This window comes from Chiloscyllium plagiosum, chromosome 37, assembly GCF_004010195.1.
Source record: "Chiloscyllium plagiosum isolate BGI_BamShark_2017 chromosome 37, ASM401019v2, whole genome shotgun sequence".
Taxonomy (NCBI): Eukaryota; Metazoa; Chordata; class Chondrichthyes; order Orectolobiformes; family Hemiscylliidae; genus Chiloscyllium; species Chiloscyllium plagiosum.
The window spans coordinates 25,891,875-25,904,045 of record NC_057746.1 but is presented as its reverse complement, the minus strand read 5'-3'; positions in this window follow the sequence as shown (position 1 = coordinate 25,904,045).

The window sequence follows — 12,171 nt, the reverse complement described above, 5'->3', positions numbered from 1 at the left end:
CACTCATCCGGGCAGGTAGAGAGTGTCCCGACCTCGGACCATAGGATATTCAAGCCGAATTAGGCCATCTGGCACATGGAGTCTGCTCCGCCATTCTGTCATGGCTGATACGTTTCTCAACCCTATTCCTTTGCCTTCTCCCTGTAACCCTTTCCCTCCTTACCAGTCGAGAACCTAATGATCTATGTCTTCAATACAGTCAATGACTTAGCCTTCACAGCCTTCTGCAGCAATGAGTTCCACAGATTCACCCCCCCCCCATCCTTCAAAACTCAATTGGGTACAGACTCAAGAGTCCTCAACTGCCCCTCATAGTGATTTGTAGATGACACACAGGGTTTGGAGATGAGTTACTGAAGAATGGCTAGCCCCCTGCCTGATTTTGTAGCCATATTGTATTTATATGGCTAGTCCAGTTTAGTTTCTGGTCAGTTGGCAACTTGCTGTATGTTGATATTGAGGGTTTCAGCAATGGTAATACCGTTGAACATCATGGGGAAATGGCTCAATGGTTGTTGCTTGGCACACTGAGGGGCAACGGTCACTTGCTGCTCAACAGCCCGAGTCCAGGACTTGCTGCATGTGGCCATGAGCTGAGTAGCTGAGAAGTCACAAATGGTGCTGAACATTAGACATTCATCAGAGGACATCTCCATTCCAGATAATGGAAGGAAGGTCATTGATGAAGCAGCTGAGGATGGTCACTCCTTGAACATCACGCTGAGATATAGGGTTCTTGTGATGTAGTGGTCGTGTCCGATGTCTAAGCCAGGAAGACCAGGTTCAAATCTCTCCTGCCCTGGAAGTGTGCCATCAGATTTCTGAACAGTTTGATTTGGAAAATATCCACATTGCAGTGAAGGGCTCTTGTAGTACATTGGTTGTGTCCCTCCCTCTGAAGCAGCAAGCCCAGGTTCAACTCTTCCACCAACCCAACCTAAATGAGTCTCCCAGTTTTGCTTTAACTATTCACAAAGTGAATTGCCCTTGTGTGGGCTCTGTCCTGCTTTCTGGGGTGGTGCACGACAATGATTTGTTGACGTTTGCTGCTCCTTCTGACTTACGTCAACCCTGTTTGCAATAGTTTCTTAAATTATAGGGAAGGCCGTAACTCAATCTCATAATGGCTCCTTCCGCACTCTCGTTCGCTTGGCAACTTGTAGCATGTTAGACTTGTGTTCAGGTAGAAATTAGCCGGTTAAGCCCAACTCTTCGACCTTAGAAGTAAGTGGGCGGTTTGACAGCTCAATTGTTGAAAAGTAAAAGCCCTGGCACTTTTGTGACCTTTCTGAAATTTTTGGGGTCTTAAAAGTGTGACCATGTTAACATAATATGCAACTCCCTTTAATATTAGTCCCATTTCCTCAGTTTTACCTTTGAATACATCTCTTTAAACAAGCCAATGTGAGCACAGCAAAATCCGACAATTGGTAATGGAATATTGACTTCGTAAACTCCCCGCCCGCCCACTTTCACCCCTCTCTGTGATGTTAATTGAAAGATAAATGTTAACCAGGACACCAGAGAAAATGTACAGGCTCTCGTTTTTTTTTTGGAATCTCAAGGGGTGTCCAAATAAATAGAGCTCTTTAAGATTTATGTTGGTGTTTGAAGGGGTGGACATTGAGTCTTGCTTCCATTGTGTGGGCTGGACTGAAACTAGAGTCCATAAATATAAGATAGTCACTCATAAACCCAATAGGAAATTCAGATGTATTGACTTAACTGGACTTGACATCAGATAGGCAACACATTCCAAGGTTGTGGAGAGGAAAGGGATTTTTATTTCTTTCTTTGTTTGTAGAATGTGGACGTCATAGGGTGGGCTAATATTTATTCTCCAATCCTAACTGCCCTGTTGGAAGTGGGGCGTAGTTTGCTTGGATAGAGAAGTCAAGGGCATTTTGTGTTTTTGAGCAGGGAGGTGACATGGGCAGGTTTGGGATAGGAGTGGGACAGGACGCAGAGTCATAGAGATGTACAGCACGGAAACAGGCCATTCAGCCCAACCCATCCATGCCTAAATTATTAGGCATGGATATCCTAAATTATTTTAATTCCTTTTGGCCCTTATCCTTCTAAAGTTTTCCTATGAGGCCTCTTCTGGTGTACTATGTGTCCAGTTCTGGTTGCCCAGTTATGGGAAGGGTATTATTAGGGCTGGAGAGGATTCAGAAGAGATTGACCAGGATGTTGCTAGGTATGGAAGGTTTGAGTTATAGAGAAAGGCTGGGTAGGCTGGAACTTTTTTCACTGGAGCATTGGAGTTTGAGAGTTAACCTGATAGAGGTTTATAAAAACATGAGGGGTATAGATAGGGTTAATGGTGGGTGTCTTTTCCCTCGGATGGGGAATTTCAAGTCTAAGGGACACATTTTGAGAAAGGTTTTAAAAAGAGATGGTGGGGGGCAAATTTTTTACACAGAGTGGTTTGTGTGTGGAATGAGCTTCCTGAGGAAGTGGTGGGTGTTGGCACAATTACGACTTTAAAAGACACTTAGATAAGTAATGAATAGGAATGTTTAAGAGGGATATGGGCCAGAAGCTAGTAGATGGGACTAGTTTAGTTTGGGGTTGTTTGGCATGGACTGGTTGGACCGAAGGCTCTGTTTCTGCGGTGTATTGACTCCATGACTCTATTCATAAACTCATCCAAATGCCTTGTAAATGCTATAATTGTACCAGCCTCCACCACTTCCTCCGGCAGCTCATTCCATACACGCACCACCCTCTGTGTGAAAAAGATGCCCTTTAGGTCCCTTTCATATCTTTCCCCTCTCACCTGAAACTGGCATATTCTAGCTCTGGACCTCCCGACCCCAGGGAAAAGACCTTGTCTATTTATACTATCCATGTCCCCTCATGATTTTGTAAACCTCTATAAGGTCACCCCTCAGCCTCCGACACTCCAAGGAAAACAGCCCCAGCCCATTCAGCCTCTCCCTGTAGCTCAAACCCTCCAACCCTGGCAACATCCTTGTAAATCTCTTTTGATCCCTTTATAAGTTTCACAACATTCTTTCTTCAGCAGGGAGACCAGAATTGAACACAGTATTCCAAAAGTCATTTACGGGCCCACCTAGAACAGAAGGCAGGAAGTAAAGTCAATGTGCAATACAATGTTAGCTGTCTTCATTGTAAATGCTTGGAGAATTGCTCCGCAAGGCAGATTTTGTGCTTAAAAACAACTGACTTAAATATTGAAAAAAATGCACCTGGGACTTGTGGTTCTGCTACGTGGTACACCCCCTCAAAATATTTTAAGAAGGTAGACTAGACCCTAACCTTTTCTTGTTTTTAATGTAGATGTGAAGCACAGTGCTCCAGATGCGTCAAACAGCTGGTCAAATAACTCAATGTGAAGCAAAACACAAGTTATTTAAATACAATAGTTAAAATACAAACAAAAGGAAGAGGAATTTAGTATAACTTACCTATTGGAAAACTTAATCGAATAACATATACAGTGACTATTACTAGGTAACTGTTCCAATATAGTAATGTCCCATAAACACACCCCTTGGTAAAAAGGCAAATTCAGACACAGATTCTCACATGCAGTTCTCCAATCGAAGAGGAAAACAAAAATCAAGAGAGGTTTCAGAGAGAGTAGCAGCCAGGAGCCAATCACTGAAGCTTCTGACTCTTTGCAGACCTCAATAGCTTCTGATGCTACTCAAGAAAACCAAAAATTCACCACATCCATTTAAAAAAACAAGGTGTCCCAAGCTGGTTCTGGTAGACTGCTCGGTATATCTGCCTTAAAACTTCTCTTCCAAAAAAAAGGACCAAATAACTCCTTAAAGTCACAGCATCGTCATACCTCACAATTTAATTAGATTAGATTCCCTAAAATGTGGAAACAGGCCCTTTAGCCCAACAAGTCCACACCCGACCCTCTGAAGAGTAACCCACCCAGACCCATTTCCCTCTGACTAATGCACCTAACGCTACGGGCAATTTAGCATGGACAATTCACCTGACCTGCACATCTTCAGACTGTGGGAAGAAACCAGAGCACCCGGAGGGAAGCCACGGGGAGAATGTGCAAACTCCACACGGACACTCACCCAAGGCTGGAATCGAACCTGGGTCCCTGGTGCTGTGAGGCAGCAGGGCTAACCACTGACCCACTCTGCTGTCCCTTTGAAGAACGACACTAATGTTGACCAATGTTGGTTGTCATAACAACCCTAATGTCCTTTTGGAACAAATCTTACCAGGTCGGCCCTATACATGACTCTAGATCCATAGCAATATGATTGACCCTGAACTGCTCTCCAAAATAGCCAAGGAAGCCACTCAGTCTAAGACTAATAAGTGATGGACATTAAATACTGCCTGAGCCAATGACACCTAAATTTAATGAATAATAAAAGAAAGGATATTCCTTGTCAAACAAACAGCAAAGAGTTAAACATTTTCCAGCCCCTTGGTGTACTATAAATTCTAACCATTAGACTACTGGACTAACAAGGTAAGGATGCCATAGCCTGTTACAAAGTTCTCCAAAGTAATTTTAAGTACTCAAATCAGCCATTTTATTTTCATATCAAAAATTTACATTATTCAGAAAAAGTCTTTATAGATACACAGTCACAAACGCAGTTCAGTTCAATACAGTAGCATATTTTAGATTACATTAGATTCCCTACAGTGTGCAAATAGGCCCTTCGGCCCAACAAATCCACTCCGACCCTCCAAAGAGTAACCCACCCAGACCCATTTCCCTCTGACTAATGCACCAAACACTATGGGCACTTTAGCATGGCAAATTCTCCTATGGACTATGGGATGAAACCGACGCAAACCCATGCAGACACGGGGAGAATGTGCAAACTCCACACAGACAGTCAACCAAGGCAGGAATTGAATACAGATCCCAGGCGCTGTGAGGCAGCAGGGCTAACCACTGAGCCACCATTCGCCATGGAATTTGACTCTATCCAACAAATAAACCAAAGGCATCTCTTACTTGTGCAAGATTATATTTACATTTAATTGAGGCACCGGGGGGATCCTATAACTGAACAGTTTACCTTAAGCAGGAAGCCCTCAGAGGGTGGTCTTTCCCCACTGCCCCTTGGCAGCAGCTGCCCCAAGCTTTAGTTCCTCCCTCAGCACGTAGTCCTGGACCTTGCCAGTCTGCAACACTCGGTTGGGGTCACCCCCTTGTTCTGGAAGACCGACAAGTTTTGGGCAGACCAGAGGAACTAGCCATTATTTCAGAAATGCGTCCACAAGAGTTGCAACAAAGCCAAGGCACAGAACGAGAGAAGCCAGAGCCATCCTGATGATGTTTCCTGTTCTGACAGAGCTGACCGTTCCAGTCTGGGATGTATTTGGGAATTTCTCCTCAGTGACTGGAAAATGAACAAAAAAGAAGCGAGTCATATTCCCTTCTCTCGGCTGTCTCTCAAAGGGGTAAGAAAGTAACTTACGTTTCCTCAATGACCTCAGGATACTGCAAAACATGTTACAGAAAATGCAGTCTGCTTTGGTGTGGGAAAGCCGACGGCCAGTTGGCGCAGAGCAAGATCCGGCAAATAGCAATCTGACCAGGCCTCTGAACTTATTCCATCGGCTTGTGAAAGATGTGTTTAGTCTTTCTACTGCCTCACATTGTTCAAAGTGTGCATTTTAACATCCACCTACATTAATACGCCAAGTTCCTAGGAGTGATAATGACCAACAATCTCTGCTGGTACATTCATAAAATCCCTACAGTGTGGAAACAGGCCCTTCGGCCCATCAAGTCCAAACCGACCCTCCGAAGGGCATCCCACCCATACCCATTCCCTACAACATTACTCTACATTTCCCCTGACTAATGCACTTAATCTACACGTCCCTGGAACACTACGGACAATTTAGTTTGGCCAGTCCACCTAACCTGCACATCTTTGGACTGTGGGAGGAAACTCACACAGACACGGGGAGAATGTGCAAACTCCACACAGACAGTCTGCCTGAGGGTGGAATTGAACCTGGGTCCCTGCTGCTGTGAGGCAGCGGTGCTGACCACTAAGCCACTCAAGTTGACACAACAGTCAATAAAGCACACCAATGCATTCCCCAGGAGGCTAAGGAAATTCAGTGGGTCCACAATGACTTTTATCAACTTTTATAGGTGCACCATAGAAAGTACTGTATCTGGATGCAGTATGGCAACTCTTCTGCCTGGACCAGTAAGAAACTACAGAGAGTTGTGAACGCAGCCCAGTCAATCACACAAGCCAACTTTCCATCCACTGACTCCATCTACACTTCTCACTGCAGTAGGAAGGCAGCCGACATCATCAAAGACCCCTCCCACCCCAGTGATAATCTCTTCCAACCTCTTCCATCAGACAGAAGATACAAAGGCTTAAACACATTTACCAACAGATTCAAGAACAGCATCTTCCCTGCTATTATTAGACTTCTGAATGGACCTCTCAATTTTGAAATCTAATGCTGGCCTCAGTCTTTGTGCACCTTCTCTGCAGCTGTAACACTATATTCCTCGCTCTGTCCTCCCTCTGTTCAATCACCCTATGATCTTTGTATGGAATGATCTGCTCGAGCTGCACACAAAACAAAACTTTCCACTGTACCTAGGTACATGTGACAATGATAAATCAAATCAAAGTGTAAGAAATGAAGATTACCTGCTCCCAGAAGAACCTTTAGTTTGATTTGACCCAAGGATGACCCTGATTCCCCCTTGACCTTTACGGAATAGGTCCCAGTGTCACTTAGCTGCAGATCCTCGAGGAGCAGAGAGGCATTTCCAGGGAAAAAAGTGGTGCGATGCCTGTAGGATTTCCAGGTAAAGAAGTGCGTGCTATAGTTCCCGGAGGCGTTCACGGAGCTCCAGATCAGGAATGGGGTCCGAAAGGATTGGTAAGCCCAGGAGATCTTTATGAATCGCTGGTCCCGAGCGCTGTAGGAGACCGGCAGAAGGACGGACTGATTTTCGATCCCACTCACTTGGTTCTGCTGCACGAGAACTTCAGCCGAGCTCACCCAACCTATCCAAAACTGAAAGAAGCTGGTTTGAATCTACATCCCAAAGTCAAACGTCATCCAACAGCGGCAATTCAAGGACAGAAACAAAAAACCCAAATAAGGTGACACAATGGTGGCAAGTGATCCTGATGGCCACAGCATGGCTCTGCTGCAGCAAGTCCTTCCAAATGGAAGCAGGCTACAGTCCCAGTGACGCTGCGATGGACTGAATGGCCTACTCCAGTTTCCTATTTTCTGAACCTGTGACCTCTACTCCCCAGAGGGACAGGAACGGCAAATGTGTGGAAAGCCCACCGCTCCCCCTCCAAACTGCCCACCACCCTGACTCGGAAACACATCGCTGCGCCTTCACTATCGCTGGATCAAAATTCCTGGAACTCCCTCTGTAACTGCACCCACATCCCATGGAATGCCGTGGTGCAAGCAGGCAGCTCAACACCAGCTTCTCAAGGACAATCTGGGATGGGGAACAACTCGCAGAATGCCTACATCACAGAAATAGGCCATTCAGCCCATCAAGCCCACACCAACCCTCCAAAGGGCATCCCAACCAGATCCACCCTATCCCTATAATCCCGCATTTCCCATAGCTAACCCACCTAGCCTACACATCCCTGGACACTATGGAGTAATTTAGCCTGGCCAATCTACCCAACCTGCACATCTTTGGACTCTGGGGGGAAACTGGACCACCCAGAGGAAACCCACACTGGGAGAGTGTACAAACTCCACATAAGGATGGGATTGAACCTGGCTCCTTGGAGCTGTGAGGCAGCCGTGCTAACCACTGGGCCACTGTGCCAGCCAAATGTTAACTAATACTTACATTTGATGAACAAAGGTAAATTGAAGGAGAAATGCTAAACAGCCTGATTTACTTGCATAAATTTTAGACTTACAGCCTAATGAGACCATTGGTAGAACAAGAGAGTGCAGTATACTTCAATAGATTAATTAATATCATTCATGACCATGGTATGTCACTCAGGCTGAATACTCAGCAATGGTTACTGAGAAATTTGCCAAAACTACTGAATTTCGTGTAACGACCCAACTCTTTTAACAGGAGCACGTCTGGTACATGAGGCAGCAATTGTAGGTAAGTGTTGACAGTAAAGACAGTTTTCCCTTCTGTTAATAACATATTAGATGCTATTAAACAGTAGTTAATAATCTTGCATTAACAACACAGAACCGAGTCCTTCCCCAACACTGATAGCCGAATGTCAAATTGTATTTAGAAAGAAACATATTCACTGCTTCGACAGGTATACTTCAGTGCAGTCAATCAATTGAATGTCCAAACTCACCCATTGTCCACTCATGAAGCAAATCAGTGAGATAATAGGCTCAGGGAACATTCCTGTCCTGCAGTCTGCTTCACACTGTGTCAGCAAGGGGCTGGTTGCAAAGTGAACTGTTGCAAAGTTGCCAGTCAAACTGCAGGTATCAGCCTGGAGACTAGAAATAGCCAAAGAGCAGGGGAACCGATGACATTAGAGACACAGAAAGGATGTGGTACCGGCTCAAACCACTGACCTGTTAATCACTTTAACCGCATACAGGGAAGGGAAAGGTTTGAAGTAGCTAGACTTTAAAATATTTATATATATATATATATATTATATCTATAAAATACACAGTAGTGTTAATGTATGGAAATAACAACTTAGATATGCATAGTATTTCACAGGAATGTCATGGTTCAAAACCTGCTGTAGGAAAGATGTGAAACTTGGAAGGGTTCAGAAATGATTTACAAGGATGTTGCCACGGATAGAGGATTTGAGCTACAGGGAGAGGCTGAATAGGCTGGGGCTGTTTTCCCTGGAGCGTCGGGAGCTGAGGGGTGACCTCATGAAGCTTTGTAAAATTGTGAGATGCATGGATAGAGTGAATAGTCAATGCCTTTTCCCCCAGGGTAGGGGAGTCCAAAACTAGGGACCATAGGTTTAAAAGGGACCTGAGGGGCAACTTCTTCATGCAAAGCGTGCTGCATGTGTAGAATAAGCTGCCAGAGGAAGTGGTGGAGGCTGGTGCAATTAAAGCATTTAAAAGGCATCTGGGTACATGAATAGGAAGGATTGAGAGGGATATGGGCCAAGTGCTGGCAAATGGGACTGGATGACTTTGGGATATCTGGTTGGCATGGATGAGTTGGACCGAAGGATCTGTTTCCCTGCTGTACAACTCTATGACCTGATACGGAGCCATAGAAGGAAGTGTTGGGTCAGCTGGTCATAAGCTTGGACATGGAGGTAGGTTTTAAAGAGAGCATTACAGGAAGCAAGCAAGGCCAGGAGGTAGAGAGGTGCAGGGAGGCAATGCCAGAACTGAAGGACCGGCCACTAATGGAGGGGTGTTTTGGGCATGTTGGAGTGCTCAGAATGAGAGAAGCAGAGATGTCTCAGAGGGTTGTGACACTGGGGAAGGTTACAGAGAAAGGGAGTGGTGAGGCCTCAGAGAGTTTTGAAAACGAGCAGGACAATTTTAAAATCAGGACATTGCAGGGGGGAGCCAATTTAATTGAAGCTGACTTTTTAAGTTCTACGTTTGCATGACCGGGGTGGGGTCGGTGGATCTTGTTAAATTCAACCAAGTGCAAATTCAATGGAAGTGGAATTAATATACCCTTCACACTAGAGATGGAATAGACAATGTAGCTTTGAAATAGAGGCATTAGTAAATCCTTTAATCTTGTATGAGATTGAATCTGGCCTGACAGTGTTTGGCTGAAGCCCTGCCAAGATTTCAACACGTTGTACAAATAATAACTCGTTACATGTGATATTAAGAAAAGGTGTGAAAAGGCTGTTGGGTCTCACTGAGCCAAGGTGTATACAGGCTGAACACAGGAGAAGATCTTTTTGTTCCACTACGGCAGGGACACTGACGTAACGGAATTGTGACAGCGCTGCCTCTGTGAAAAATTCTGATCCTGTCGCACCCAACTGCCGTGCTCTTTCCCCCCTGGAAATTGCTCCCCTTTGAGTATATACTACTGCCAGAACTACTTGCGAAAGCTCCCTTCCAGCCACCCACACTGATGCCACTTTCTAGATGGATTTTATTGTGCAAAACAGTTCCCCTCTTCTCCTCAAAGGGAGGCAATGTACCATGGGGGCTAGAAATGTGAAACAGACGCAGAGAATGTGACAGCAGGTCTGGCAGCATCTGTGCAGAGAGGGAGGAAATCAACAGTTAACATTTCGAGTCCTGTGGTATGACTCCTTCACTGCATTCGCTTCATTGTCACATGTGGAAAGTTTACAAGTCATCACTTATGTGCGATGGTATGAAGGTATCTAGGTTCAGAAGAGACTCTGACCTCTGCTCTCTGCCAGACCTGCTGGATTTCTCCAGCATTATTTTTCGGTGCTCCTCCTCCAACCTCTTTGTCCATCTGGGTCCTCTAATGACTCACCCTCCCACCAGTGGAAAGGCTGGAGAGTTTCCAGAAAGGGAATGGGGTGGGTGGGGGTGGGCTCCGAGGCAAGTAGGAGCATGCACCTATTTGACCTCGCTTTGGCAAACCAGGCCAGCGCATGAAGGGCAGTGCCAACATTGGACACCTGATACCAGCAAACATCGCACAGGCAGCGGATCCCCACTGGCTTTTCAACTTGTGACAATGCTGTGACTTTAAGGGGTGTGTTTTGGTCCTGGTTTATTTTAAAGAGAGATTTTGGGGGACAGCTGCTGAGCAGTCTATGAGAAGATAAACAACTTATGAAGCCTTGGTGATTTTTTTTAAAAGTTGGAACAATACAAGCAGCCTGACTGGGTGTGGTCAAGCTCTCACAGATCCAGGATTTTTAGTTAGCTTTCTGCGGCTGTTGCTGGGTTCTCAGCAGCATTGGAAGGCAGTAAATCTCTCCCAGCTGCTACACACACTCTCTCTCTCAGAATTGTTATTTTTATGTTCCTTCCCCCTGCATTGGAGAACTGCATGTAAGACAATCAGATTTGAATTTGTCTTTTTAACTAAGGGGGGTGTTTATAGGATGTTACTATATTTGAACAGTTTATTCGTAATAATTACTGTATCTATTATTCTTTTAAGTTTTCCAATAGAGTTGTTATTCTATGTTCTTCTTTCTTTTGTTATGTTTTAACAATGGTGTTTGAATAAATTCTGTTTTACTTAATGTCGAGTAGTTTGACCAATTGAATTGCATCTGGAATGCAGCATCTGACATTTACCTTCAAAATAAGAAGGATAGGGCCTACTCTACCCTCTTAATATAGTTTGAGAGATCTGGTCTGGTCCATTACAAATATCTGTTAAAGTAGGACTTGAACCTGTATTGCAAAACATTAGCCTGGGAAGGGGGTTTTGGCATCACCACTATGCCACAAGCCCTTCTTGGACTTTGTAAGCATCTACAGTATTGAAATTGCATTGAGGCACCTCATCTTCTGATGTGTACAGATCCCTTGCAGGGCTTAACAGGGACAGACAGTAGAAGAAAATTTCTCTTGGTTGAGGAAATCTAGAACAGAGAAAGAGGCAAGTCATTTAGTAGAGTTATACAGATGTACAGCACGGAAACAGACCCTTCAGTCCTACCCTTCCATGCTGACCAGATATCCTAACCAAATCTGGTCCCATTTGCCAGCACTTGGCCCATATCCCTCCAAACCCTTCCTATTCATATACACATCCAGATGCCTCTTAAATGCTGTAATTGTACCAGCCTCCACCACATCCTCTGGCAGCTCATTCCATACACGTACCACCCTCTGTGTGAAAAAGTTGCCCCTCAGGTTACTTTTAAATCTTTCCCCTCCCACTTTAAACCAAGACTCTCTACTTTTGGACTCCTCTATCCTGGGGAAAAAGACCGTGACTATTCACCCTATCCACGCCCCTCATGATTTTGTAAACTTCTACAAGGTCACCGCTCAGCCTCCGACGCTCCAGGGAATACAGCCCCAGCCTGTTCAGCCTCTCCCTACAGCTCAAACCTTCCAACCCTGGCAACATCCTTGTCAATCTTTTCTGAACCTTTTAAGTTTAATAACATCTCTCCGAGAGCAGCAGAATTGCACACCATTTTCCAAAAGTGGACTTACCAATGTCGTGAACAGCTGCAATATGACCTCCCAATCCACTTCAGCCCCAGGGCATCAATGTGGACTTCACCAGTTTCCTCATTT